This window comes from Palaemon carinicauda, chromosome 11 (assembly GCF_036898095.1).
Source record: "Palaemon carinicauda isolate YSFRI2023 chromosome 11, ASM3689809v2, whole genome shotgun sequence".
NCBI lineage: Eukaryota > Metazoa > Arthropoda > Malacostraca > Decapoda > Palaemonidae > Palaemon > Palaemon carinicauda.
In genome coordinates, this window is record NC_090735.1 from 112,047,948 (window position 1) to 112,062,919 (window position 14,972).

Sequence of the window (14,972 nt, forward strand, 5' to 3'; positions counted from 1 at the left end):
AATACATATACACAGATCAATACGTACAGTATAGCTATATCATGTACATCCAAATTAGATATGGCAATAATTATAATTTTATTGCGTGAATGTGTTTGTGTAAGGCAATGGCAGACTGGCCGAATATGATCTCATTACAGCTAATAACTTCCCTTCAAAGTTGAGGTAAAAAGACAGTTTACAAAACGGTACATGAAAACAAGAACAAATCATGCTGAGAATGCTCTGCTTCTGAATAAAATAATCCTTCGAAAATATCAACCAACAAAAAACTCTACCTACCTGTTTTATATGGTTGAGACATGGCGATTGTGGGAGGCTGTAACTAAAACTCCAGTAGATTCTTGCCAATGACCTGTGTCAGGTCACGCATCCGCCCAAAACCGAAATCCTTCTCATAGCAACACGGTCACTAGCCATCGACTGGCATTGCGAAAAACACTCCCACCTCACCAGCTTCTACTTCCTTCTCACTGGATTTTGCACTTATCATACAGAGGTAAGACAACTATTAACACTTCACACAACGTGCTTTTATATTTGGAAACAAGACTAGCTTCCGGTAGCCTCGGATGGCTTCAAAGTGCCTGAAATAAAGGCAGCGCCGTATTTCACTCACTATAGGCGAATATAAAAATTGGATATTAGGAGATCATATCTTTCTAAATCACAAGGAACTCAAAACTTTAAGAAAACTATTAAAAAAAAACAATGAAAATAACATGACAAAAATTTACAAATTTATACTCCTAAAAGTTCCTAATAAATAAGGAGGATCTGCACAAGGAAACGCCAATAATCATTACCATAACCACAAAATGTCCTTCCGAGAGCATGGCGTGAAGAGATCACGCCTAGGGAAATTTCTTCCCAGAGAATCCACTTTTATGACTCATACCATCACATCTTAATAAAAATCATCTGCAATAAAAATAAATTGGTTAAACAGTGCTCTTGTCTTCACCGTTACGCGTTAACTTTGTAACAATGGTATTTACAAAATCCAATACAATACCAAATTGTCGTATATGGCCAGGATAAATGCTTCGCATCATCTATCACTACTGATATGTTTGTGGGAAGAGCTACAAAAATTTTCTTTATATATTTTCTCCCTAATAAGAAAAAAAAATCAAGATGATCTCCTGATATAGTAAAAGCTATTATAAAAAACGTCATGCTAATCTTATCTCCTTAAACCCCTGCCCCCGGCCACAAAAAGAAAAAAACTTTTTAGGGAGGAGAGAAGAACTTCCAGTAATACACAACTTATGGTTTTATACATAGCTTATATATATATATATATATATATATATATATATATATATATATATATATATATATATATATATATATATAGAATATATATGTGCGTGCATATGTGTGTGTGAACTCCTAATTCCCAGTGGTGACTACAGGCCGGAATCTTTTCATAAAGTATTTAAGTATTTAACCAATTACTTATGCAGTCTTGTGCAAAAATGTGTAGTGTTAGACGATTCATTACTTTCTTAACGATATATTTCCATCAATGATTAATTCTAGAATTGCATTGTACAGTTCAAAGTATAAACGTATTAAGACCTTGATACAGTCAGAATGCATAACAGATATCCATATTCCAACACGTGTACTGTATACGCATATGAGAATACATTAAATTTCCAAAAGTCTCTTTCTTAGAAATTATGTATGTCGACAGTAAAAGTCACCCACTGATTCCATAATTATTGCCAATGCCTGACACCTGATTTTCGTACAGAATTTCGAAGCATTATCATATCATATATTGCTTAATATAACAAAAGATATCCAATTCCATTAAAGCTTATTGAAAACAATAAACACGTTTACGCAGTAACTGGTTAAAGACATCTCTCTAAGAGGCCTTTCTGATTCTGTATCCCTCCCATGAATATCCTTAGTCCCCTTGGAAAAGAATTTCCATGAAGTTGGTCAGGGATTTGCGGTCTAACCATATGAAGTACTCCACCCCGGACACGTACAGTACACACATCTCCATTCAGTTAGCCCATTCATGTCATATCCCTCAGGTATTAAACGTCAAGCGACAGACAATAAAAGTGACATGTCTAGAAAATAGACGTACAAGACAATCCTATGTACAAGTTCTGGTTTCTTTATTGCCTTCGTACATTTCTTAGCGACCACGAGAGTTAAAATGATAACAAAATACAAATGTGGTTATCTCAATGAAAAAATAAGTTATAAAATATGAAGGCAGAGCCTCGTAAAATCATTCAGAGATTTGGTTAGTCTTAAATTAAGACAATTTTAGATTCATGTAATTAGCCTGAGATGATGTCAAAAAGGAAGAAAACAATACATAAATATATGCGTCAAAATGTCCAATTACCCAATTTTCTCTTTAAACAATTTAAAACATTTCGGCGTCAAAAATGCCTCGGCAATGTACATACACATATATGAATGCATGTGTAGACACACATACATACATACATACATACATATATATACACATACATATATATATATATATATATATATATATATATATATATATATATATATATATATATATATACACATACATATATATATATACACATACATATATATATATATATATATATATATATATATATATATCACACACACACACATATATATATATATATATATATATATATATATATATATATATATATATAAATTCAACGCAAAATAAATATATATCTTACATTAATCAAATGTAATATTACTCTTTACCTCGTAGCCTTTAAACAATCAAAGTTTAATCATCCGAACTGATGGTACCTTAAAGATCCCTTAATAACTTTGAAAGTAAAAATCAAATATCCCTAATACATACATACAAGTGTGAGTTTTGCGTACAGACATAAATAAAAAAACATGAAACTGATTTCTAACTTTGATCAAAATAACACACTACCTTCAGACCGAGAGCACATTCAACCATTCTACTAAACAAAAGAGCCGGTATGACATGATGCAAGACTTTAGTCGATATATGACAAGGGTCCTTAAAACAGTACTACCATTACCTACAACTGTTATCTAAACTAATTAGGCGTATACACGAAAAGGTCACAGCAATACTAAGGGTTAAAATAATTGGTCTAAACTGAGAGAGAGAGAGAGAGAGAGAGAGAGAGAGAGAGAGAGAGAGAGAGAGAGAGAGATTCATCCCGTAAACATTCACCACTGTTCATAAAATGACATTTAACATACAGATGCAAAATTATAGAGGATTTTAAACAAATATAATACATAGGTTCAAGGAGTTTTGTGTCTCAACACAAGCTACGTTGTCCCTATCAGCATGTGCTTCATCCTAACTTCAATGTTAAGTTTCTTTCTTTAAATTTTCTATCGGAAAAAAAGTAATAGGTTGGCCAGGGCACCAGCCACATGTTGAGATTATACCGCTAGAGAGTTATGGGGTCATTTGACTGGCCAGACAGTACTACGGTAGATCCCCTTCTCTAGTTACGGCTCATTTAACCTTTGCCAACACATACACCGAACAGTCTGGCCTATTCTTTGCATATTATCATCTGTCCTCGTGCACCTGTCAACACTGAGACTACAAAACAATTCTTCTTCACCCAAGGGGTTAACTACTGCACTGTAATTATACAGTGGCTACTGTAATCTTAGTAGGGGTAGAAGAGACTCTTTAGCTATGGTAACCAGCTCTTCTAGGAGATGGACATGCCAAAATCAAACCATTGTTCTCTAGTCATGGGGAGGGGCATAGCTTCTGTACCATAGTCTTCCACTGTTTTGGGGTAAACCTATCATATTTCTCTTCTTCTTGCTTTTATACAGTTTTTATAGTTTATATATGAAAGATCTATTTTAGTGTTGGTACTGTTTTTTAAATATTTTATCTTATTGTTATTTACTTCTCTTGTAGTTTATTTACTTCCTAATTTCCGTTCCTCACTGGGCTATTTTCCCTGTTGGAGCCCTTGAACTAAAGCATTCTGCTTTTACAACTACGGTTGCAGCTTGGCAAGTAATAATAATAATAATAATAATAATAATAATAATAATAATAATGAAATTAGATGTTTAGCACATACCAAGCTTCGAATTCACGCAAAGAGCGTAAGGATAACTTGAATACTATTCAGTTTCCAATCACAAGGCATATAACAAAAAGTTTGTCATCACCAACTGTGACTAAGAATTATCATTATTACCTTCGATAACTTCGTTGCAGAGAAGGTTGTTTTGATAGGCGTATGTTTTTATATATGTCTATGAGTGTTTGTATATATGTCTATGTGTATTTGTATATATGTCTATGTGTGTTTGTGATTCGCATAACTTAAAAATTACTTGACCGAACCTTATGGAATTTTGTGGGATGATTAACCATGATCCAAGGACCATTTGATTAGGTTTTAGGAGTGATTGGGTCAAAAGTCAAGGCCAATGTCACGAAAACGTAAAAAGCGAATCACAAAATTAAAAAAATATTTGACCGAATCTCAGGGAATTTGGTGGAATGATTGGTCATGATACAAAGACAATTTCTTTATATTTTGGTAGTGATTGTCTCAATGGTTAAGGTCAAGGTCACGAAAAGGCAAAACGGCCTTTTTTGCTATACCGGGGTCAATTTTTATCCGATTTTTTTTAATCTGGTGCCAAATGTACACAATCTGATTGCCTATCTCGTGATATACAACATGGTATAGTGATGTCATTACCCTTGTTTGTCCATTTATTTGTTTGTCTGTGTGATAGGGATTTGCATAACTGAAAAACTATTTGACCGTATCTCATAAAATTTGGCGGGTTGATTAGCCATGATCCAAGGACAATTCGATTAGATTTTGTGAGTGATTAAGTAAAAATTCAAGGCCAAGGTCACGAAAAGGTAAAAAACGTGTTTTTGCCATATCGTGACCAATTTAATCTGATTTGCATGAAACTAGTGCCAAATGTGCATAATTCAATTGCCTTATCTTGTGATATATGTGCTTTGAGATAAAAAAACCCACATCATCATCAGTTTTCTTTGTGACAAAAGTGGCGATAACGAAGGTAGACTAGGCACTCTACCGAGTGCCCGTTCTAGTTATTAATATTATTGTCATCATCATCATCCTCATGAGCTAGGCTGTGGCAGCAGTTGAGAGCTGAATGGTACAAAGGAGATAAATAAAATCAATCCAGTACAAAAAAGAGAAGAACACAAACATTAGAGATGAATATAACAACAATTATAAAGTCAATTGAAAAACGTAAGGTGTCCAATAAACAAAAAACTATTTATACCCAGTTTAATCTTCCACAGATCCCATTACATGACAAATGAGATTATTCAAATTTGCTCACAACTAGAATAAAGAGTCAAGGTGACACCGTGTGGTACTCAACCATACTGAAATGGCAACATTGTTACAATTAACTACATTTAGGAAAATAAATTTCTTTATATTAGGTGAATTACAACTAAAGATACTTTATAGCTTTTCTGTCTTACACTGCAATACCTCAAAGGGAACTAACATTTCACACACACACACATACATACATACATATATATATATATATATATATATATATATTATATATATATATGTGTGTGCGCGCGTGTGTACATATATATATACACGCACACACACGAAAAGGCTATATGCATTATTTCTATAAACTTATTCATATATTCATATATACATACATATATACAGTACATATAGTCAGTAAAAATGTGTGTATGTATGTATATAAATATATATATACTGTATATATATAAATATATATATACATATATATAAATATATATATATATATATATATATATATATATATATATATATATATACATATACACATATACATATATATATATATATATATATATATATATATATATATATATATATATATATATATATATATATATATATGCGTGTATGAAAAAAAAATTATACAAATCAAGACTCCAAAAACGGTATGTCGATCAAATACGCAGACATTTGAGAATTCCCTACCACTTAAATCCTCCACCAAATCTCTTCCTTACTATCTCCCTTACATCCCCTTACATAATTCCCCTTCAGTCGTTAACATGCCATAAAATTAGTAAAAAAATTAATGACCAAAAAATACGACGCAAAAAGCAACAAACAACAGCTGGCAACACAATCATTCAATCAAGCCCTGACACTCTAATGTTTGCACCTGCCGACTGTCTCTACAATTGATGTTCCGGCCTTCACCTTGACTCATTTCACTCAGGGTTTACTCATCGGCGACTCAGGGTTTAGACGAGCCTTTGTTGTCACCGTAAACTCAAGTCTTACTCATCTGTAAACACCGGATGTGACACAATCAACAATCTTGAACAAGAGCATAATTACCTTTGATTGAAGTCTTTTCGTAATGTCTTAATAGGACAGCGTGTATATTTAGGATTACCTTAACTTATGATGTTACATAAACCTGCTTTGCAGATAGAAAAAAAATTTGGGTTGGAATGTTTTCTTGATTAACGAGGGGTTTAAGTTGCCGCAAAAATGAAATTGTAGTCAAGCATAAGTCAGACTATACAACAACACAACTGAAATGTAGCCACAGATTCTGTTATCGTATACATTTACACTTCTATCTCTTCTGATGTGCGCTTATATGCATGTGTTTACACAACCACGCACACACACAAACATACATACATACACACACATATATATATATATATATATATATATATAATATTTGCCCATTTAACCGTATTTTTCATATTCAAATAAGCCTTACATTCTGATACATTAAAGTCTGGAGTCTCTAATCGACCTTGGGATCAAAGCCCCAAGGTGGAACCACTCGGCTATGTCACTGTCATACAGGCTTCCTGGACCAGGGTTCGATTCCCGGCCAGCCAGAAACTTTTGTCTTTGAGTGCTTCCGCATTGGGGCTCTGATCCCGAGGTCGATAAGAGAATCCAGACATTAATGTATGAAAATATATGGCTTATTTGAATTATTTGAATATATATATATATATATATATATACAGTACATGTATATATGTACATATAAGTGTATATATAATGTATATATATATATATTTTATATATATATATATATAATATATATATATATATATATATATTTTATATATATATTTTATATATATATATATATATATATATATATATATATATATATATTTTATATATATATATATATATATATATATATATATATATATATCATTGCCACATTCAAGTATAGTAACACGTTCACAGCATTAGTCCCTAAATAGTCTACATAGTAAGCTCATCAACGTCAGCAATACAAAATCCCTTAAACAGAAGAACCACCTTCCCCTATCTTACATGCACTAATTTACTTCAAGGAAACATACAAGCCCTTCGTTCCAATACCATTCCCTTCTATGTAGTCTACCCAACACTTCCTGGGTCTTTCTTTCTTCGGTCAACTCTTTTTACTTGAAAACCCGTTCTTCATTATCTTAACCAAAAAAAAAAAACCTATCATAAACATTGATTAATCTTTTCAACAACAACTTTTTTACCACAACTGTGTATCTCCTCAATCCTTATCTATTGTCTTTCTCACTAATACATATACTACTTAAATTGAGAGAGAGAGAGAGAGAGAGAGAGAGAGAGAGAGAGAGAGAGAGATTGCTATTTTGTAATATAAGAGTTCCTTACAAGGGCCATGATTTTCGTCCTTCTAATTAATCACAGTGACAATGAGCTAGTTAAACTAATGATAAACTAAACTAAAAGTCACCATGTCTACCCCTGCAAACATATGAACAATAAAACTCCCTGCAAACATATGAACAATAAAACTAATTCAAGAAAATGTAAATTTTCAAAATGGATTCCGAATGTTGGATCACGGGTATTATAACAATACCCGTAAAAGAATTTTTCAGCGAAAAGTCGTGCATTGTGGAGACATGCTACGGATTATAAAAGCAATACTTTAAAAAGGATTACATCTCGATAACCAGCGTCCACTTTACTTTCCAGTAATAACAATACCCAACAGAGAAAGTACGTAATATTCAACAGCATACCCGAATGACAATATCCTTTACATCTGCAGAATATTTATAACAAGATCATTGAAAATATTGCTAAAAAAAATACACAGCATCGTAGAAATGCCCAAAATGAAATCATGTGTTAAGAATGTACAGCTCTAAAATACCTTAACGCCATCTTGAGTTACAATTAAGGACATGGAAGTTCCGCTTAAATGGATGAGGATTAACTAGTTGAGGCACTCGGGTTTTGCTGCCATTTCATTACGGAACAATGAAACCTTAATTCATTCTTTTTTCCTCCTCTTCTCTCTTGCTCCCCCTGGCTGTAACCCCAAACCATCGCCTGCCAACTAGGTAAATCATTCGCTGAGCTGCATAGGTCAACAGGTGCTGACTCGATTATAAGGAATGGGCCCATTGTGCTACCTCATCTGGTTCCAGAATCAAACATACTGTACGTCACTCAGATTGAGAGAGAGAGAGAGAGAGAGAGAGAGAGAGAGAGAGAGAGAGAGATAACCAACCAACTGCAAAAGTTTCCAGAAGAAAATAGCTAGCAATGTGAATCATAAAGTGCACCAATCGATCAAACGAGAAAAAAATCTAATGAAACAAAATACGAGCGGCACGCAAACCAAGAGTTAAAGCCACAAAAAAAAACCTCTGTGAATCATCTCATACAAAAAAGGGAAAGAACAGATAACTACTTGGTAAGAAACTTTCGGGGAAAAGGGGGCGACAATAACATGGAGTGAAGCGAAGGTATGTGGGCATACGTACGCTAGCAGAGTAATAACGGCATTCCGAGAAACAAACCTGGCATTCCTGCCAAAAGTATTTCGTGCGAGTGACATAAAAATGCCACTTAAAGTAAAGATTATTGTCTCTACACATAAAATGGAGAAAATCCTTATGATTATTTTACAAATATAAATAAACTCCAAAAACAGTATTTGTCATCATATAATGTATATTTATGATTGCAATAAGCTTTTCAGCCAAATGCCAATGTGCTGAGCATTACCGAATACCAGGACGAAATGGCAACAGATACTATCATATATTACTGCTAAATCCAATAGCGTTCTTACTTCTAACTCGCATACACATGCGCGCTCATACATACAAACACACACCACATTGTATATTTACACTGTATGTATAGATATTTTGATATATATATATATATATATATATATATACATACATACACTGTATAGTTAGATAGATAGATGAATACATGTGACTTCTAAAACTATTAAAAACTGTTAATAGCAAACTTAGTACTTAGAGTCATAAGTTTGACCACGTTAAAAATATAACTGTAATTCATGCAAATTATATTTTCGTCAAAAATATATCACATTTACTCGAGAGAGAGAGAGAGAGAGAGAGAGAGAGAGAGAGAGAGAGTCATTCTTTTAATACGACCTTGTTATATCTATTTCCGATGATCCGATGATCTTAACACGAAAAGGGAGTATCCATGAAAAAGATGTAATAAATTAACCAATCCACATGAAGCACCACCAATGCAGTCAAACTTTCGATGTGAAGGTGTCTGCGCATGCGTGAGTGTGACTTGTGTTGTCATAACCAAGGTCTATAGGATACTGTATTTTTTAGACCTTGGTCCTGACATCCATTCAGGCAGATAAGTAATTTTCTTCTCTGTATATAAAGTTTGATTTGAATTATCTTTAACCAGAACATAGAATTTGTAGTATATCACAGGTAGGCTAATTCTGAGTATATTACTGTACAATTTAAACAAGGGCACAATTGTAAATGATAAGATTAATTGGAAAAGAAATATAGCTATTACACAATTGCCACTCTCAAATTACCCAACCTTATGCATTATATGGCACACACGACTAAAACTATTCTACAAGGTATTATAATGCAAATAGTAACTGCAATATTCAATTTATAATCTTCTATAGCAATATTACAAAGCTACAATTTCATTTCATTATTCTTTATTGTTGCTTTACAGCTATATAAAAACTATTTAAAGCGGTATCTTCATCATGACCATCCTTACTTTTAATTAACGTGAATAATGTCACCTATTAGGCAGGGGAGAAAATAGGACATAGAATAGAAATTTAATAAAGGTAGACTGTTCCCCGTTCATTTAATGGGAAACCTTCCAATAGCCCCTTCCCCCCAAAGAAATGTCGTTGACCAACTTTCCTATCGATCTCATAAGCCAAGACAAGTTTCTAATAGGCGTCTCTAGTGAGTTTGAATTCTAAAGGTCCATAGAAGCCCTCTCCGGTCGCATTTCCAAAACTTTAAGGATATGAGAAGATTTAATCACAAGGAAATAATGTCCTTAAACCCGAGCTATTGTACCTGAACGCGCCTTTGGAAACAGGTGTACCTCAACGGAATTATCAAATAAGTAATAAACATATAAACAGAATAGATTCAAGCCTAAAATCTGAATAAATATATAACGCCTAACACTTACCCACAATCCTCATAAGTTGAGTAAATAATAGCACAAGTTGTGCCAAAGAGGTTCAAATATGTTGCACGCAATCTCTTTTGAAAAACTCTCTTCCCCAAAACAAACCCAACCAAATGCAAAAATATTTTCCTAATTATTGCCACGTGCACTGCCAGTCTTAAAACGAAACCTTCCAATACATACACAGTAGGTAGTGGGAATTTGGCTTTCGAATCTCGTCTCCTGGTGGTCCTTTCAAATCTCCCAATTCGTCTGAACTCGGCGATCAATTGCATCCAAAGAATGGCGTCTTCCAACTAAGCTGAAAAACCTCATTTCTTACATAAGGATAGATTTTTATATGACGTCCTCAACTGCTTTGCGTCTAACCATAAAAAGACTGAAAGACACTTGTAAGTTATTATCCTCATCTAATAGCCTCTTCACACCTAAGTGGTTGTAAGAGTTAAGAGCCTTTGCTTGCAAGCATTTTATTTACAAAAGAGGAGTCCTTAGCCCAACATCATTGCCTACTGCGAAGGAAAAGCAATAACAGACTTGCTGTTAGATCTTGCCTTAAAAAGGAACTGGGCCTCATGAATTTAGATTTTTCCATATACATTTCACTATCCGTTCAGTTCATCTAAATAGAGAAATATTGCATAAAAAGATTCATATACTGAGAATAGGATATTATATATACAATATATACATTATATGTATATATTTATACATACAAATATATATATATATATATATATATATATATATATATATATATATATATATATATATATATATATCACATAATGCACATACCCTATATATAACATTATATATTGATGAACACACACTCATTACATATATATATATATATATATATATATATATATATATATATATATATATATATATATATATATATATATATGTATATATATATATATATATATATATATATATGTATATATATGTATATATATATATATATATATATATATATATATATATATATACACACACATATATATACATATATATATATATATATATATATATATATATATATATATATATATATATATATATATATACACACACATATATATACATATATATATATATATATATATATATATATACACACATATATACATATATATATATATATATATATATATATATATATATATATATATATATATATATATATATATATATATATATATATATAAAGTAAAATGAGGCAGATACAGTTGCCAGCACTATATCTTACAAGTTACTCACCTGAGCAATAGTAAGAGCATAAACACTAAATAATAATGGTTCCAGCAATCACTCAATGTAATAATGCATTTTTCATACGGAAAAAGTCAACAATATTTTGAGAATACTGTCCAGCATTTCCTCTGACAAATATGAGAGAGAGAGAGAGAGAGAGAGAGAGAGAGAGAGAGAGAGAGAGAGAGAGAGAGAGAGAGAGAGAGAGAGAGCTCGTTATAACTTTCATTTTAAAGGCCGATTATTAAATACCAAAATACCGTATTCTCTCACAAACAGAAAAGGATAAAAAAAATATACGTCCTTCTCCTGATAAATTAAATAACGAAATGTTGAGAAAACTCATAAAGGACGAATGATACGGGACAGAGGAGGGATTCGAGGACAGAATGGAAGTGGGTGGCGTGCAATCCAAGGAGGCTTCAGCTAACATGAAATGTTTATGTTATTGTCAACGTGAATCATGACAATACATCCCAAGACTGGCAACATAAGACCCTCCACTACCTGGCAACCCCATCTGACGGACGGATCCCAATTTCTCAGCATCCCAAAGAAGAGCAGAAATCGTGCTACACTGTCATTCATCCTCACGCGCTGAATATCTTCCGATGGCTCCACAAGACTATCGGAATCAATTCACACATAACTCCGAATGGTTATTATGATAGATATGTTTGATCAAACAAAAACATGAACCCCCCCCAAAAAAAAAAAAAATAATAATGTTTCAATGTGCAGACACTATTATCGTATGAACAGGATCTCTCTCTCTCTCTCTCTCTCTCTCTCTCTCTCTCTCTCTCTCTCTCACACACACACAACGGGGATGTTTAGAAAAGGGCAATGATATCAATTATAAGTGTATGTAATATATAGGACTACCGAAAAACGTATATTTGAAGGGCTTTCATTGCTGCTGAAGTTTTGACAGAATCAAAACCTTTCTCATCATCTATAAAAGCCATAGAATAGATGAATATTACGTGAGAAAACTTGAAACTATCTATACAGGGAGTAAAGCAATCATAAAACTACAAAAACATAGTGAAAAAATTCCGATTGAGAAAAGTTAGACAGGATCTCTCCTTGAGTATTGACATCCTAAAAAAAAAAAATAACTTAATTAGGAAAATGAAGGAATAATTATTAATGGGGAATGCCTTAACAACCTGAGGTTTACAGATGACAAAGTTCTGTTTAGTGAATCATAGGAGGAATTGCAAAATATGATAGAAGATTCAAATATAGAAAGCTGAAATGTAGGACTGAAAATGAATATGAGTAAAACTAAGATAATATTTAATGGAAATAGAGACACATCAAATAATGGTTATGGATACAACCTCTACAGATCGTTAATAAAGATCGAAATTAAAAGAAGGATAAAAAGGGGATGGAGAGCTTTGGATAAACAAAATGAGATTTGAAAACAAAAATGCCATTTTCCTTATAAAGCAAAGTATCTAACCAGTATTAACTTATGCATAAAAAACTTGGAGCTTTACTAAAGCCTTTGAACATAAGCTAGTTACAATTCAAAGAGCTATGGAAAGAATAATGATGGGACTAACACTAAGGGACAGAAGAGCAATATGGTGGATATGAGAGCAAACTAGAGTAGATATTTAAACATGTAAGGAAAAAGAAATGGACATGGGCAGGACATATAATGAGAATGACAGATAATAGATGTACATGAAGAATAACAAAATGGGTTCTTAGAGTATGAAAAAGAAGCAGGGGAAGGAAGAGAAGACTATGGATTGACGAACTAAGAAAGTTTGAGGGTGTGGACTGGCATAAAAATGCCATAAACAGACGCAAGTGGAAGGATATGTCTACGGCCTTTGTTCTGCAGTACTCATAACAGGTGATGATGATGATGACAAAACGTGTTCACAAACACTGAAATCTACAATATATCCCTTTAAATATTCAATATAAACATTAAAAACTTTTAAAAATGACCGTTCATGCGGACTTATATTGCTGAATACTAAAAATAACTCAATAAACATAGCTATATAGTTAAACTAAAGCAAACCCCGACCGACAAATCGGTCTGCATTTCCTATTGAGAGACATCCTTTGAAAAAGTAAACTTGTGCCTGCCCTGCAGTCTGGAAGGTTTCCTTGTGTGTTTTCAAAAACCCACCCGCATATCAAGAGAGCATTCAAACACCACCATGCGCCCCCCCCCCCCTCCCCAGCCCCCTCGGCACCCAACAAATTCTTCTGTAGTCACCCCAGACCCCAAACGCCTCCCGGCTTCCACCCGCATCCTTCTCAGTAAAAATACGCAGGCTATGAAGAATGGCTTCCATGTGAAGACAAAAGACATCAATTGAATTTATTAAGATCAAAGAGGAAACGTCTCGCCTGAAATACAACCAAACGTTTCTCAAAGGCCTTTGGTGGGAGAAAACATAAAGGAATGAAGACTATAAGAACTTGATTGCATAAGCAGGATAACAATACAGCAAATGAAGGAAATAGCATATCCATGCGTTCATATAAAAAAAAAAAAAAAAAAAAAAAAAAAAAAAAAAAAAAAAAAAACACCATTGCATTTTACAACTCATGGTGAGAAGACCCAAAGTTCGTGACAGAAAAGCATAACCACACATTCATTGTAGCCTCGGTGTATTCTGGATGAAAGCCCGACTGATAAACTTCTCATAATCTCATACGAGTTTAATATGCTTCACATGTGACGAGCAAAGTGCATCTACCGACAAACAAGTACAGAGTACAAAGAATTTGGGTCATTGTTGTAAATTACCGTTAAAATTCTTCATTTGCTTCTCTGGCTAAATGATCTAAATGATTTGAAAGAGATACAGTTAAACTTATGACAATAACTAAAGAATCTATATTGTTCTCTGATCATTCCATGGCCTCCATAATTCTCTCTCTCTCTCTCTCTCTCTCTCTCTCTCTCTCTCTCTCTCTCTCTCACATTGACGTTCATCTTCCCATGCCCAGAGTATTATTGGATATTATGAATGCAATACTAACAGCAACCAGTGACAGCATTCAAAAGGCTTTCATGGCCATGCTAAATCAGACACAGAGAGCTACCCTAACAAAGAATCTTTTGAAAGCGAACATCCCAAGATGTAACTATTACAATACTATAATTGAACGAAGGAGGATAGCAAACATCAGTTCAAATGCATGCCA

The 14,972-nt window shown here is 33.2% G+C and overlaps 1 long non-coding RNA gene across 1 annotated transcript in view; it reads right to left on the bottom strand.

The window, feature by feature from the left end:
• Positions 1-253: 253 nt before the first annotated feature.
• Positions 254-14,972, bottom strand: part of LOC137649749 (uncharacterized) — a 52,905-nt gene continuing 38,186 nt past the window's right edge. Inside the window, exons 2-3 of the long non-coding RNA XR_011045848.1 lie at positions 807-921; positions 254-587 (exon numbers count right to left, since the gene is read on the bottom strand). This is a non-coding gene — a long non-coding RNA (uncharacterized lncRNA). The remainder of the gene's footprint in view (positions 588-806; positions 922-14,972) is intronic.